The sequence below is a fragment of the Gopherus flavomarginatus genome, chromosome 12 (assembly GCF_025201925.1).
Source record: "Gopherus flavomarginatus isolate rGopFla2 chromosome 12, rGopFla2.mat.asm, whole genome shotgun sequence".
Taxonomy (NCBI): domain Eukaryota; kingdom Metazoa; phylum Chordata; order Testudines; family Testudinidae; genus Gopherus; species Gopherus flavomarginatus.
Window position 1 is genome coordinate 9615684 of NC_066628.1, and position 15477 is coordinate 9631160.

General features: G+C 51.6%; 1 long non-coding RNA gene and 1 other non-coding gene across 2 annotated transcripts in view; both read left to right on the top strand.

The window, feature by feature from the left end:
• The first annotated feature begins 3771 nt into the window (after positions 1 to 3771).
• TRNAS-GGA (transfer RNA serine (anticodon GGA)) lies at positions 3772 to 3844 on the top strand. The gene has a single exon. It is a non-coding gene; the product is annotated as a tRNA-Ser (tRNA).
• A 6575-nt stretch (positions 3845 to 10419) lies between these two features.
• LOC127033394 (uncharacterized) overlaps positions 10420 to 15477 on the top strand; it is a 49775-nt gene continuing 44717 nt past the window's right edge. Inside the window, exon 1 of the long non-coding RNA XR_007769084.1 lies at positions 10420 to 10506. This is a non-coding gene — a long non-coding RNA (uncharacterized LOC127033394). The remainder of the gene's footprint in view (positions 10507 to 15477) is intronic.

Below are 15477 nucleotides of genomic sequence, written 5' to 3' on the forward strand. Positions count from 1 at the left end.
TTTATCTTGTTTTTTCTCTTCAGGATTTTGCCTTTCCTAAGAAGGGCCTTTGTGGGGGTGGGGATTGAAGGGGCAACTTCCTGACATCCCCCCTGTCCTCACAGCCTGGAGGAATAAAGGCCTCTGGGCATATAGCATGTTCCTCCCCTGCACACACACACACACACACACAGAATATCCCTATGGAATTAGAATCGCCTGCTGCCTTCCCCGTCCTGCTGGATCCCCAAATGAGGATACTCTTCAGCCTAAACCCATGTCCCCGCTATTCCCAATGTTCCTCAGACCCAACCCTCAGTCCCTCCTATGCTCACTGCTCCTCACTCCCAACCAGAGTCTGCTCCTCTTCACCCTTCTCCTCTGTCCCAATCCACAGCCCCCTCCTATTCCCAGTGCCCCTCAATCCCAACCCAGAGGCCCCTCCTCCTCACGCTGCTCCTCAGTCCCAGCCCATAGCTCCCTCCTTCCCTCCAGCAGCAGGTGCTTCAGACCCCCTCAGGAAGATTTTCTTGCAAGGTTTCGGGTATGAGTCTGCATGTGGATTTTACAGTATGTTGGAAATATGTTGGGTTGCTTGCCAAAATGATCACTTTTGGCTGGTGTTGGATTCCCAGTCTCCTTGTTATTGGGATAGGAGAACTAAAGGGTTGTTGTCCTTGTTGTGTGAATCAAGGGCAACAGAACTGTGCTTGGCAGACCCCTATGGAGGGACTCACCCTCAATTCAATAGCACTTGCTAGGCAGGGGACATGGGTTCCAAAGCCAAGTGGGCTGGGCTCTGAGTCCTCATACTAAAATTTATGTGTTAGACCAAATTTAGGACAGGGTGGCTGTGGAAGGGTGAGTGAGTCCCTAGACAACATAGTGAGTATGGTGCCTTCTTATTTCCCCTGTTTTCCACCCAGGTTGGCAGATGAACTCTACAGAGGCACCTCTGGGCTTGCACTGACTAAGGACAACAGCTGTGAGTGGGGTGCAGAGAGGGGATGGCTCATGTTAAATGACTTTTGGTTGCTGGACTTATGAACCTTAGGGAGAAGGACACTGCCCAGCTTATTTGTGGGTGGGTCTTTTCCTGGTGGTTTAGGTTTATGTGTTGGGGCTGCTGACATGACTTCTGCTAACCCTGGGCTTGCATTGCAATGTAGACGTACCTGAGAGTGCAGCTATACTGAGATAAAATCCCTGTGGCCCGGCTGGCCTGGATGATCTGACTTGGGCTCCCACGGCTCAGGTTGTGAGGCTAAAAACTGCAGTGTAGACATTTGGGCTCAGACTGGAGCCCAGGCTCAGAGACCCTCACCCCTCGTGGGGTCTCGGAGGCTGGGCTCAAGCCCAAGTGTCTACACTGTAATTTTATAACCCTGCAGCACAAGCCCCACAAGCCTGAATCAGCTGACCCAGGGTTTGAGAACAGTGACTTGGGTGTGTTAATGGCAGTGTAGACGTAATGCTAGGCTATGCCCACACTGCAATGAAACACCCAGGGCTGCCCCATGCCAGATCAGGCTCCTGGGGCTTGGGCCGTGGGGTGGTAAATTTGCAGTGTAGACGTGTCGGCTCAGGCTCAATACTGGGGTCTGGGACCCTCCAAGGATGGGAGGGAGTTTAGCAAGCAAAAAAGATAAAATGGCAGTGGAGAATTACCGTAGACTCAATGGTATTTCTCCATTGGTCTGTCTGCTTTCGGGAAGGGACAATAACACGTCCTGCTGCATTCGTTATTTCAAAGGGCGGTTTAGGATTTTCATTCTCAGACACTGGGCACAAAGCAGGACTCAACCCTCGATGCAAACTAAACGAGCAGCCCACAGATTCTGGTAGCCACAATGAGCATTTGGTGTGAGAGCTCAGATCTGCCCCTGTCCCAGAGGGAGGAGGTCATCTGCAAGGGGACTGGACCACTAACCTATCAGCTCCTAACTCCCAAACTTTCAGTAACTCTATTATCAGTGGCTGTGAGCATAATTTAAACCATAAGAAAAACCACACTGGGCTAGACAAAGACCCATCTAGCTCTGAATCTTGTCTTCTGACAGTAGCCAATACCAGGTGCCCCAAAAGCTACTCCTCCAGGGACCACTGGGAGTTGAACTCAGGACCCCTTGCTTACAATGCACGTGTTTTAGCCAGCTGAGCCATGCTGCCTGCATGTAGCTAAAACACACTGTCTGACCACACCTGACTCACTGACATCTCCACCAAGCCCTGAAAAGCTTTGCTTGTGTTTGGATTCTGCAAAGCAGAGGAGAAGATGAGGTTTTCCTTGCAAGTTGTGTGTGTGTGTGTGTGTGTGAATCTTTGGCCAGGTCTGCACTACAAAGTTATTTTAGCATCATTACATTGCTGAGGTGCGTGAAAAACACACAACGCTCCCTCGGTCACCAGCTTTTGGCTGGTGCACACACTGCAATGCCACATCTGGCCACAAAACTGCCCTGTTTTGGTGACAAAATAAAACTACCTCGACGAAAGGCCCAGAGCTTTTTGCAGCAAACTTAAAGTGACAGAGTGCCAGTGTAGATGCTGCCGTTCATTATATAACTGTAACTGGCCTCCAGCAGTATCCCACAATGCCCTCCATGAACTCACCTGCCCTGCATTCTGCTACAGAGCCATGGGGCCCTCCCCTTTCATAGCTCCAGGAAGTTCTGACAGCTGAGTCTGCTACTCTGCTCCGGCAGCCAGGAGCAAATCTCTGCCGTGGATGCTGCTCTCTCCCGTCCTGCAAACACAGAGCAGGTGGCAGGAGCTTCCTTACAGTGGGGGCGGCGGGGCATTGGCATCTGAACTGTGACGCCCCCATAACACCCCTTCCTTCGAGGAGGCTCTTACATTCTAAACAGGGACGGCTGTTTTCTAGTAAAATCACTAAAAGGGAAGGAGAAAACTCGATAGAGGTTCCTCCTGGTGCTCACGTCCATGAACCTGAATACTCTCTCAGTCCTCAAAGAGAGACCTGGAGAAGGAGACTTGCTGAAGCGAAGCAAAGCCACAGGGGTCTCTGAGGTTTCCCTGGCCCCTTGCCCCATCCTGCCTGGCTGATGTCAGTATCTCTCTGTGAGGTCACCACCTCCCCACCACCTTGAACTAATAGTCTGAGGTCCTGCAAAAGGCCTTTATGATGTCACTGCCACACCCCTCCCTTGCTGTGCCAATGTCCTGCTCCTGGCCAGGCCCTTTGGAGGTCTGAGCTACTCCCCACTCAAGGCAAGAAGTGTCTTCGGTGCTCCCTACCCCTGCTCCATATGTTAAACCATTGAATACCTTATTTTTTATTGCATTTGTAGCTCATGTCATGATTTCAATGCACAATCTGGACGCATGATTTTCTCTATCATATAAGACAATACATTTTCATGCTGGGATGTGTAAATCTGTATTTATTCATGCCATATATAAGAAAATAAAACAAATTCATTTCCTCTAAGCACATGGAAACTTTTTAATTTTCACAGTAACTGAAATGTACAAACACCTAGAAATGGAACTGTCACCAGCACAGGGTTGGCCAGTATTAAATAGTGTTACAGTAGGAGACAGCGTTAGGATGTTAACCCCAGGCCTTTTGTTCAAAGGTCATGTCTCTCGCCTTCCCCCATGAACTGAAGCGCAGCATTCGAGAGATCCAGAGACTAGCTGATGACATTTCCGAGTGCTAAAATAGCAAGCGCTCTCCATCCTGCATTGGCTAGTGGTGACTGGAGAGCTGGTTTGTTGAGAATAAGCTTCAAGGTGAGAAGCAGCAGCCCAAAGTGGGCCCCTGCAAGTGCTGAAGTGGCTCAGCTGGGAGAGTGTTAGACTGGAAATCAAAAGGTGCCTGGTTCAATCCCAGGCTTCAGCAGCCTCTTCGATCCCTCTCTGTGCAGCTGTGGGCTGTTTCCTAGCAACACAGCAGTCTCTTTACCTAATGCAAGTTCTTTCTTTCAGGCTTTGCTGCCGGAAAAGGCAGCAATGGCTTCTGCAGCCAGTTGGCCCCCCTGAACTTTCTTTCTTCTCTTGCTCTTTCTCAGCAAGGGGAAGGAAAAGAAGCTCCCCCTCAAGCTGGAGTCATGAGGGGGATGTAAGGACGACTTCCTGAGTGCCGGCTCCAGTCCTCTGCTCTGCCAGCTGGCCCATTGAAGAGCTGCCGCCATTTTCTCCAGGTTCTCCCCTCGGTGTGTGCCAGGGTGAGCACCACCAAAGTGCAGGGAATTTGAGGGCAGGGCAGGGCAGGGCAGCACACTGTGATGGAGTTTCTGTAGTGTGGTGGTTCTCACATTTGCCTAACCTGCAAAAGGGCCTCAGCCCCAAAACCAGGCAGAAACATAGTGGCTTCCTTTTCCCAGCTCCTCTTGCTGTCCAGCAAGGCCTCCTCCTTCTGCCACTGGCCTGTCCCTGGGATAACCCCAACCTCCGCACGATAGAGGGTGGTGATATCAGTGAAGAAAATACCTTGGCGTCAGCCTGGGGAAGCTGGAGGAATTAGGCCAGTCGAACCCATGGAAGTGCAGTTGGCTGCTGGGAGGTAGAATCTTGTTTCTGCCTCTTGGCATTCCAGGGGTGGCTACTTGCAGCCCAGGAAAAGAAGTGGGGTTCTGAGTGGAAGGAAAACAAGTTAAGGGTTAATGTCTCTTTTACTTGTAAAGGGTTAACAAACAGGGACCCAAACACCTGACCAGAGGACCAATCAGGAGACAAGATACTTTCAAATCTTGTGTGGAGGGAAGCCTTTGTTTGTGGGTTTCGGGTTTGGCTTCGTTCTCTGTGGGTCCTGGACGGGGCTAGAGGTGCAACCAGGTTTCTGCCAATCTCCCTGCTACAGTCTCTTATCTATTCAGAATTGTAAGTAAGAAAAGGCGGCCATAGTCTTTCAATTTGTTTTTTTTTTTCTATTTGCATATGTGTACTTGCTGGAATAGCTTAAATTGTGTTTCTGCTGGAGAAAGTTTCTTTCTATTGTTTATAAATTGAAAGACCCTGTAACTTTTTACCATCTAAAGTGCAGAGATAAACCTTTTACTTTTTTCTTTCTTTTTTATTAAAAGTTTTGCTTTTTAAGACCTGTTTGATTTTTTTTCCCAGTTGAGGCTCTAGGGAATTGAGTCTGTATATTCCAGGGAATTGGTGGGGAGAAGGGAAGAATGAATTTCCTCTTTGTGTTAGATTCACGCAGCTTGAATCTGTATTGCCTCTGGGTGAGGGGGAAGCAGGGAGGGAAAGGTAAATTTCCTCTTTGTATTAGATTCATGGAACTTGAATCTGTATTGCCTCTGGGAGAAGGGGAGAGAGAAACTTGATCTCTCTGTGTTGTGTTTCAAGGAATTGAATCATGGTATCTCCTAGTGTACTCAGGCAGGAAAGATCTGGGAGGAGGTAAAGAGATGAGAGGGAATGGTTTATTTCCCTTTGTTGTGAGACTCAAGGAATCTGGGTCTTGGGGTCCCCTGGGAAGGTTTTGGGGGGACCAGAGGGTATCAGGCCCTAGAAATTCCTGATTGGTGGCAGCGCTACAGAATCTAAGCTGGTAATTACGCTTAGAGGACTTTATGCTAGTACCCATATCCTGGATGCTAAGGTCCAGATTTGGGAATTATACTATGACACGAGTGGGCTGCTTTCTGGCAAGATGGTTTTCTGTTTTAGGCTTGGGAGAAGCCTGCGAGAGGAGTTGTTCCAGTGAGAACCGCTGCTCCTTTCTTGCTGACCTGGGGGTGCCAGTGACAGCTTGTGAGGGGGCAGGTGCTGGCTTGAGTGAAGGGATATAGGAAACCCTAGCCTGCCCCTCCAGGCCAAGTCCACTGCTTGTCTCCTGCTTTGTGACATCCAGATTTAAATCTTCCCAGCATGTGCTGTGGCTCATGTATTAAGCCTTCCTGGTGGGCCTGGTCTTTGCCAAAGTAGCTCAGCTGGGAGTGCATTGGATTGAAGATCTAAAGGCTTCTGGTTTGATGCCAGGCTTTAGCACCCCCTTCACCCTGGGTGTGTTGTGCTGGGCTTTCTTCTGGGTGTGCAGCTGTGCCCTGAACTTGTGATTTTTCCTAATTTCAGAGACAACACTTGCACAGGGCGTGTGTGGGGTCATGTGCCCCACCTGGGTTAGCTATCGCCTGCTACATTATGTGGTGCTGCCAGGCTCCCTCCCTCCTGCTGAAGACAGCCCAGAGCCCTTTAAATCCCGGCTGTGGTTGAGATTTAAAGGGCTCAGAGCTCCCCGTTGCTGCGGGCAGCCCAAAGTCCTTTGAATCCCGACTGCGGCTCTGGTGGCCGGGCTGGGGCCAGGATTTAAAGGTCTTGGGGCTCCCCTCAGTGGCAGGAGCTCTGGGCCCTTTAAATCCTTGCCCCGGCCCCGCAAAGCTCGGGGTTCCCCCTGGCGGCCAGAGCCCTGGGCCCTTTAATTTACCCCTGAGCCCCACGGGGCTCCCAGCCACCTCTGCAGCTGGGAGCCCTTGGTTAATTTAAAGGCTCTGGGTCTCCCAGCCACAGCTGGTTCCCCAGGGCCTTTAACTCTTGAGAGGCCACGCCTCTTCTGGATGAGGCCATGCCCCCTCAGGACTCCCGCAGTACCGGTAAGTCCTGTAAGTTACTTTCAGCCCTGTACCCAGCCAATGCAGTGTGAGGGCTGAGTCTTGTATCTCTGCACCCTGGGTCCAGGGCATGCACTCTCTCTCCCCTCCTCTGCTGTGTAGAATCTGGCCTTGCTGCAAAGTGTCCCCCATGAGCCACCAACTTCCAGGACAGCAGGTTTGGCCCTCAGAGCAGGGACTTGCAAATGGTGGGGATGTAGCTCAGTGGTAGAGCACATGCTTTGCCTGTATGAGGCCCTGGGTTCAATCTCCAGGTTTGTTTTTTCACACTACAGCTTTGCTCATGCCCATCTTGGATGTGACCCAGCATCTCCCTGCCCAAGTTTCAATCCTATTCAGTGAGTGGCAAGTGACAATTGCATGGAAGGTCTGGGGGGGTGGGGAGGGGGCTGCTCTTAAGTCACCTTGGTATGTTTAAGATTCCCACCCGCTGTGCTGCGTGGGACAATGGTAGATGAGAGGAGCGAATCCTCCAGCACTGGAGGGAAAGATCCCATCTGCACAGCCCGAGAGGCAAGGAAACAGAGGGGCTGTCAGTGCTCAGAGAGGAGAGTGGTCAGTGATTTACACCCACCAGGGGACACTGACATTTTGAGGAGGGTGCAGCTGGTTTGAGATGGTGCTGACGATGGATAGAAAAAAGGCTGGAGTCAGTGACAGATGGGACCACAGAAGGGGAAGGGGAATGGCAGCCCCACAGAAGGTCCTGGGTGCTCAGATGCCCCAGTTATTGCACCCTGGCCTGTCCTAGAGAGAGAAAAGACCCAGAGGGACCCAGCCCCCCTACAGTGATCCCATGGACAAGAACCTGGTTGGGAGTGAGGTGAAGGTTCCCTCTGGGCAAAGGGGAGCTGAAATCCCTCGGTGTCCTGGAATTTAAGCAATGAAAGCTTCAAACCCTGCACGGGTGTGGGCTGAGGTGCATCAGCAGAAGGTTGGGCTGGACAGGGGTGTCAGGTTTATATAATTTTTGGTGGTTCCCAGAAAGGGACCAAGTCCTGCCCCACCCCACACCTGTGTAAGGCTCTGGGAGGGAGTTTGGGTGTGGGAGGGAGAGGGGTTGGGCTCTAGGAAAGACTTTGGGTGCAGAGTCTGGGCTCAGTCAGAGGGTTGAGGTGCAGGAGTGGGTGTGGTGGGCAGGGTCCTGGAGGGAGTTTGGGTGTGGATATGGGGTTTGAGTTGGAGCAGGGTGTGTAGGGTGCAGGAGAGGGTGAGGGGTGCAGCATTTACCTCGGGCATTTTCCAAAAGCAACCTGCACCTCTCTCTGGAAGCCTCTAAGCAGGAGGGCTGGGAGTGTCTCTGTGCACCACTGCCAGTAAACTCCACCCCACAGCTCCCATTGCCACAGAAGGCAGAGTTGGCACTCGGGGAGACCCACCCACACACACCCCAGGGGTTGCAGTGACATGCCAGCTGCTTCCAAGGGTGGTGTGCCACACGGAGCGAGGACGAGCAGAAAGCTGCCTTAGCCCCCTTGGGCTGGTGGTGGTGGCGGCGGGGGTCCCTGGGCCCTTTTAAATTGCCCATAGGCAGCAGGCAGGACCAGAGGGGACACTCCCAAGGCCAAACATTGCTTTGCACAATGATAAATCTTGGAGGACGACAGAAATGAAATGGCAGCAGAACCTAAGGAATGAAAAGCCTCCGGATTCTTGTGTGTGCACTGACTCTGAAGAGAAACTGTAATTTGACTCGCTTTGTGTCTGCAACCGGTAAAATATCAAGGCAAAATCATTCCAGTGATTGTGACACTGGGTTTGAGGAGGCTTTTGTGTTATTAAAATGTAACTAGCATGTTAGGGTCTGTCTTGTTCAAGGATGGGAAGATGTTCTTTTTCAGGGATCTCAGACGAGAACTAGGGCACAACACCTGGTTTGTTTAGGCCACAAAAAATGGAGGAACCTCATCTCTCCTGCTGGCAAAGAAACCCAGATACCTAAAAGACAGGGACTCACATCCCTGAATGGGCTTTAAAAAAGTTAGGCCCTGACCATTTCTTGTTTCCGCAGACTAGACACTTTAGCAAACTTTAGGTGCTAAACACTGTGAAACTCCCCTTTCTCCTTCACACATGGCTTTAATGCCCCTTATCTCACTCAGGCTCATGACTGCCCAGAGTTGGAGAACTGTCCCTGTTCCCATTGGAAAGATGGGGAGGAGCCTGAGGTCCAGAGAAGGGAAGTGACCTACCCAAGGGCATACACAGAAAGGTGGTGGCAGAGCCAGAAAGAGAAGCCAACACTCCTGACTCCTGTTCTAAAGGACAAACCGTCCCCCTCCCCCCTAGAGGTAGGGATAGAGCCCAGGAATCGAGATGGTGGGGAAATTTCATTGAAACCGTTTTTGTCAGAAAATCCCATTCAGACTAAACCGGTTTGTTTCTCAAAATCATAACAAGTGGGATGAATGTTCTTTGCAAAAGTATATTGTTGCAAAAGAAAAGCATCTCCTGTTTGTCACAGTGTGTTAAATTGTCTCATCACACGCAAAGAGGAGACACTTAAAGCTCGAACATTAGATAAGATGCTTCAGTCTGAGCTAAGTTGTTGCTGCTTTTACCAATTTCAAAATAAAAAAAAACAAATAAAATAGACTGTTTCAGCTATTCTATGTGTTAATCTGCTCTGAGTAAACGTGATAGGACACCTCATATTATGCCCTACTCCTAGTGACACTCTCCAATGGATACCCATCCCCCACCCACTGTGAGGTAGGTAGGAGTAGATCATTATTATCCCTTCTTGAAAGATGGAGAAACTCAGGCTGAAAAAGAGAATTGACTTGTCTCAGGTCACACAGCCAGTCAGGCTGGGCTGGGACAGCAGGGGGTGTGCGGGTGGGGGAGCACTGGTGGGCGGGGAGGGGAGAGCCCAGAGCTGGGGTAGCGCTGGGTGTGTGGAGGGGAGAGCCCAGGGCTGGGATGGCAGGGGGATGCGGTCGGGAGGAGGCCCAGAATTGGAGTGCCAGGGGGTGCAGGTGGGGGGGGGAGCCCAGGGCTTGGGCAGCAGGGGAGTGTGTGTGGGGGACCCAGGGCTGGGGTGAGGGCAGCCAAAATTTGTTTTGCTTGGCGCGGCAAAAGACCTAGAGCCAGCCCTGCCTCCACGCACCGTGAGGTAGGTAGGAGCGGATCATTATTATCCCTACTTGAAAGAGGGAGAAGCTAAGGCTGAGAAAGGAGAATTGACTTGTGTTGGGTCACACAGCCAGTCAGAGGCAGAGTTGGGAATAGGCCCCTAGAGCCCTGATTTTCAAACTAAGCATCGGATCTTGAATTTCAGACACTGAATGACCTGAATAAAGTGCTCTCAGATGAGCTCCAGACTAATGACAGTGACAGTAATTATTCAGCAAGTATTTGAGGAGAACTGCAATGTTAGAGAGAATCATGAACTGCTCAGAGACAATTAATGCAGAGAAGCAGCAAAACTCATCAAACACAGAACTGGTTCTGACTTATTTCCTTGGTCTTAAAAGAGAACAACAAGGACCTGAGTCTCCTCCCTGTCAAAAACCCCCTGCTCAGCCAATCAGGGTAGAGACGGAGGACGGGAGGCTGAGGGTTCTCACCAAAGAGCCCAAAGGATGGCCCAGGTCACTGGTGGGGATCACTGCCCGAGCCCTAGTTCAGCCTCACATTTTTGAGTGGACCTTCCACAGTGAGAGATGCAGAGCACTGTCCCGCAACACACACACACACACACACACACACACACCTCTCCTGCTGTTGGGAGGGGAACAGGAGAAAGGAGAAAAGCAAGAGACGAAGAGAAAGGAGGGAGGGAGGGATGGAGGAAAAGGTGAAACAAAAAGGACAAACCCTAATGTCCCCAGTGATTCTAAGGGACAAAATCCCAGGTGTGGAATAAAATTCTGCCTCCTTAAGCTCGTGTTTTCCATGCCTAGAATTCAACTGTCACCAGATGGATCAGACTGAACAGGTTTCTTATCATCTAAAGAGGGATGGCTGTTTTCTAGTAAAATAACTACAAGGGAACGAGAAAACTTGAAAGAGGTTCCTCTTGGCGCTCACGTCCGTGAACCCGAATAATCTCTCAGTCCTCAAAGAGAGACCTGGAGAAGGAGACTTGCTGAAGCAAAGCCACAGGGGTCTCTGAGGTTTCCCTGGTCCCTCGCCCCTGTCCTGCCTGGATGATGTCAGCATCTCTGTGTGAGGTCACCACCTCCCCACCACCTTTGACCAATAGTCTGAGGTCCTGCAAAAGGCCTTTGTGATGTCACTGTCACCCCCCTCCCTTGCTGTGCCAATGTCCTGCCCCTGGCCAGGCACTTCGGAGGTTTGAGCTACTCCCTGTGGATCACCCCACTCAAGGAGCGTTCGTTCTAGGCAGCAAGCCGGTTAGACAGGAAAACATCAGATGCTGCTCCCAATGCTACACTCAGTTTTTCAGAAATTAGTCGACTTTATGGCCAAAAGAGACCAGTAGAGCATCTGATCTGACCCCCTGCATATCACAGGCCTTCTGTATGACACAAGAGCTACTTTTGGGGCAAACACATTCCAGAAAGGCATCTAGTCTTCATTGACTGACATCAGGAGATGCTGAATCCACCACTTTCCTTGGTAGCTTGTTCCTGTGGTGAATCATCCTCACTGTTGACTATTTGGGGCTTAATTGTAACATGAATTTGTCTCTTTTCACCTTCCAATCATTGGGTCTTGTTATGTCTTTCTCTGCTCGATTAAAGAGCCCTTTAACACCCAATCTTTTTTCTCCATTAAGGCACTTCAACACTTCAATGAAATCACCTTTCAATCTTCTTTTGAGAAGCTAAAAAGGTTGAGCTCTTTCAATAGCTCACTAGAAGGCATTTTTCTCCAGCCCTCAGAACATTTGGTGGCTCTTTGCTGCTTCAGCTCCAATTCACAACATCTGTTTCAAATGAGGACACCAAAACTGGAGGCAGTATTCCAGTATCAGTCTCACTGACACTGTGTCACCTCCTGTGGCGTTATTGACATAATCTGTAACTGTATAGATCACTGTTGCAGCCACTGTTCTATATTTGTAACCAAAATTGTAGAAAGGTTGTTGTGTAAGGGGTCTATGGAGAGGTTCTGATTGGTTGATTATAATGATGCCATCTCTAGATGTGTATCTTTTTTGTAGTTGACGTCATGAATATTGGCTCTATGCTGTCCCTATTTCAAACTTGTGCTCTGCTTCCGGGGAACACCCCAGCCAGACCAGTTGGTGTCAGTTCTGCCTAGCCTGCCTGATGGCCCATTAAGGACCATCAGCTATACAATCGACCTATTGAGAGAAGGCAGATACGCCTTGTGACTCAGCAAGGTATGCAGGGACCTGCCTATGGACAGAACTCCAAGGTTTTTCTATGCCAAGTGCTGGATAGAGTGTCCTTGTGACAAAGAAAGCAAAGACCACATGGCAAGAGACTATAAAAGGTTGATGCCTCGTCTCCAATCCTGCTTCATACCTCTGGAGGGACATTGCTACAAACTGAATCTCTATACAAAGGACTGAATGACCCATCCTAGCTGTGGATGGACTCCAGAGACTTGATTTGAACCTGCAGTTTATTCCATCACTGCTACAATCCTGAACGAAGAACTTTACCATTACTGTACGTGAAGGGTTAAAATGCACTGTGCATTTTGTATAACAACCTGGTCTATGGATTGTGCCAGCTCTTTTCCAGACCCAAAGTCCAGAGTAGGGTCAAGGGACGAGAAGCCTAGCAAATAGTGACCAGCTAAAAGAAAGCTGGGTTAACAGAAAGCCTTGTTTGCTAAGATAGGCTTGGTCAGCAAATTGCCAGGTGTTGGAGCTAAGAACTAAAGAATTGTGTCTTATTCAGAGTTGCAGATTGAACAAAGAATCCCTGTTCCTATTGTGTCAGTCTCTTCTGTAGGGAGACGTTCTTCCCACAGATCCAACCTTGAAGTTTATGAAAAGTTGGCACATGTCAGTATAAGATATGACATCCTTCCACCTCCCTTCTCAAAGACAAATGCCTGCCTTCAGAAACACAGAAAACAATCTTTATTGCCATATACTTTCACTGTTTCTTTGCTTTTAACCCCTAGGAATGTACCTGTTGGACAGTCAAAGGAGTTGCTCCATTCCTATGGACCCCAAATCAGAATTCAACATATATATTTTATACTAATTACGTTTTATCAAAGTGTTAATGAAATGTTAACTTACTAACTTGAGATCAACGGTGGAGACATTATGTAACCTGTTAACCATTGGCTACTGTGCTATCTTGTCTTGCTGCAAAACCTATCCCAGGGTTTGGTCCCCCTCCTGAGACCCCCCACTGTAACTGCCTCCCTAGGACCCTGTCCCCTACCTGTCCCCCTGACCCTAATCCACACCCTTGCCCCCAGATAGACCCCTGGAACTCCCACTCCTATCCATCCGCTCCCTGCCCACTGACAGGACCCCTAGAACTCCCTGACTCATCCAACTCCCTCTGCTCCCTGCCTGCCCCAACCCTGGTTCCACCCCCCTGACAGGCACCCCCCGAGCCCTCAACCCGATCCAACTCCCCTGCTCCTTGTCCCATGACTGCCCCCTCCAGAGACCTCCAGACCCACTAATCACCTCCCCAACTATCCAACCCCCCCACCTCCTGGCAGCTCTGTCTAGTGGCTGTTCCCACCCACACACTCAAAGTGGCAGAAGGAGGTTCCTTCTCCTTCGGTGGGAAGGTTGCCTTGTGGTTAAGGCACAGGACTCAGGCTCAGATGTTCTGGGTTTGAGTCTCTGTCTCTGCCACAGACTCCCTGCTTAGCCTTGGGAAAGTCACTGCACCTCTCTGTGCCCTAGAGCCAACCTGCCAAATGGGGCCGAATGCTGATCCTGCCTCCTGGGCTAAATCCATTCATGGCTGGGTGACAGGGGGGGGGGAAATGGAGATCCCAACATTGGGAGATTGGGGCTGAATTTCTGCACTACTGGAGAGTGAGAGCCAGCTCCACAGGGGGGATGGGAGCGAGAGGGGCTCAGGCCAGCTCCACACAGAGTGGTTGCAAGGCTGAAGCCCTGACCCTTTTGCCACTAAGGTGGCTGGGGCTCCTGAACTGGGGACTTCAACCCCACATCTTCTGCCAGGGTCCAGGGCTTCTCCTCCCTGCCCCAGGGTTGGCTCCTCTCCCGCTTCACCATCCCCTAGTGCAGCTCCTGCTTTCGTCTGGGCTTCTCCCACCACCTCCCAACCCAGTCTGGCTTCTCCGCCCCACTGCAGCTCCTGCAGGGGCCCGGGGCTTCTTCTCCCCCCCCCGCCCCATCCTCAGCTTGGCTCCAGCCCAGTCCGGAGCTTCTCCTCCCACACTCCAGCTCGGCTCCTCTCCCCCACCCCCGCCGGTATCTGGAGCTTCCCCTCCCCCAAACCTCCCACTGCCCCCAGCCCCAGCCTAGCCGGGCTCCCTGGGGCACCCGATGCTGCTGTGGCCAGAGCCGAACCTGGCGGGCAGGGAGCAGCGATTCACGCGGAGGCCATGGCAGAGCCATCAGCCCGAGAGGTGTGGGGCAGCCCCAGGGAAGCGGGGCAGGCTGTGCTGCTGCTGGACCCACACCCTCGCCCACCCCGACCCCTGAGGCTGTTTGCGGGGAGCGAATCACTCAGCCCCCGCAGGAGCAGGGAGAGAGGAGCAGTTCAGCAGAGCCTCCCCAGCAAACAGCTGATCACAGCTGCGTGCAGGCTGCCTCCAGGGAAAAGCTCAGCTGGACGTAGGTATCTGTGCCCTCATGAACCACTAAGCCCTCCAGGGACCCCTCCAGCCTTGACATAGGTATCTATGCCCCTCACAACTCCCCAAGCCCCCCAGGGACCTGTACAGCCTCTAAGTTGTCATCTGTGCACCCCATAAACCTCCAAATCCCTCGAGACCCATCTAGTCTGCACGGAGGTACCTGTGACCTCCAGAAACCCCCTAAGACCCCCACGATCCCTACAGCCTGGACGTAGGTATCTCTGACCCACAGGAACCCCCTGAGGACTCCTTCAGCCAGGATGTAGGTATCTTTACCCCCACAACGCTGTAAGCCCCGCAAGGGACCCCTACAGGCTGGACATAGGTATCTGTACCCCACATCTCCTAAGCACCCTTGGGACCCCTATAGCCTGAAGTTAGGCATCTGTGCCCCCCACGATCCCCTAAGGCCCCCCGGGACACCGACAGCCTGGACCTAAGTATCTGTGCCCCCACAAACCCCCTATACTCCCCAGGACCTCTCCAGCCTAGATGTAGGTATCTGTACCCCCACAGCACCCCTGGGACTCCTACAGCCTGGACGTTCGTATCTGTGCCCCCCACGAACCCCAACACCCACCCCGGGAACCCTCCAGCCTGGAAATAAGTATCTGTGCAGCCCAAGAACCCATAAGCACCTGTAGGGACGCATACATCATGGACTTAGGTATCTGGGGGCCCTCAAAACCCCATAAGACCACCAGGGACCCCTACAGTCTAGAGATAAGTATCTGTGCCCCCCCTGAACCCCATAAGCCCCCTGGACCCCTCCAGCCTGGACTTAGGTATCTGTGCCCCCCCTGAACCCACTAAGCCCCCCAGGGACCCTCCAGCCTGGATGGAGGTATTTGTGCCACCCACAACCCCTAAGTGCCGAGAAACCCCTGCAACCTGGAGGTAGGTATCTGTGCCCACCAGAAACCCTCTTAGCCCCCCAGGAACCCCTCCAGCCTGGATGCAGGTATCTGTGCCCCTCACAAACTGCTTAAGCCTCCCCTCCCGGAACCCTCTAGCCTGGACCTAGGTATCTGTGCCCCCTGAACACACTAATTCCCCCTGGAAGCCCTATAGCCTGCATGTAGGTATCTCTGTCCCCCACAAACCCCCTAAGCCTCCCAGGGACCTCTACAGCCTAGATGTATGTATCTGTGCCCCCCAGAAAACCCCT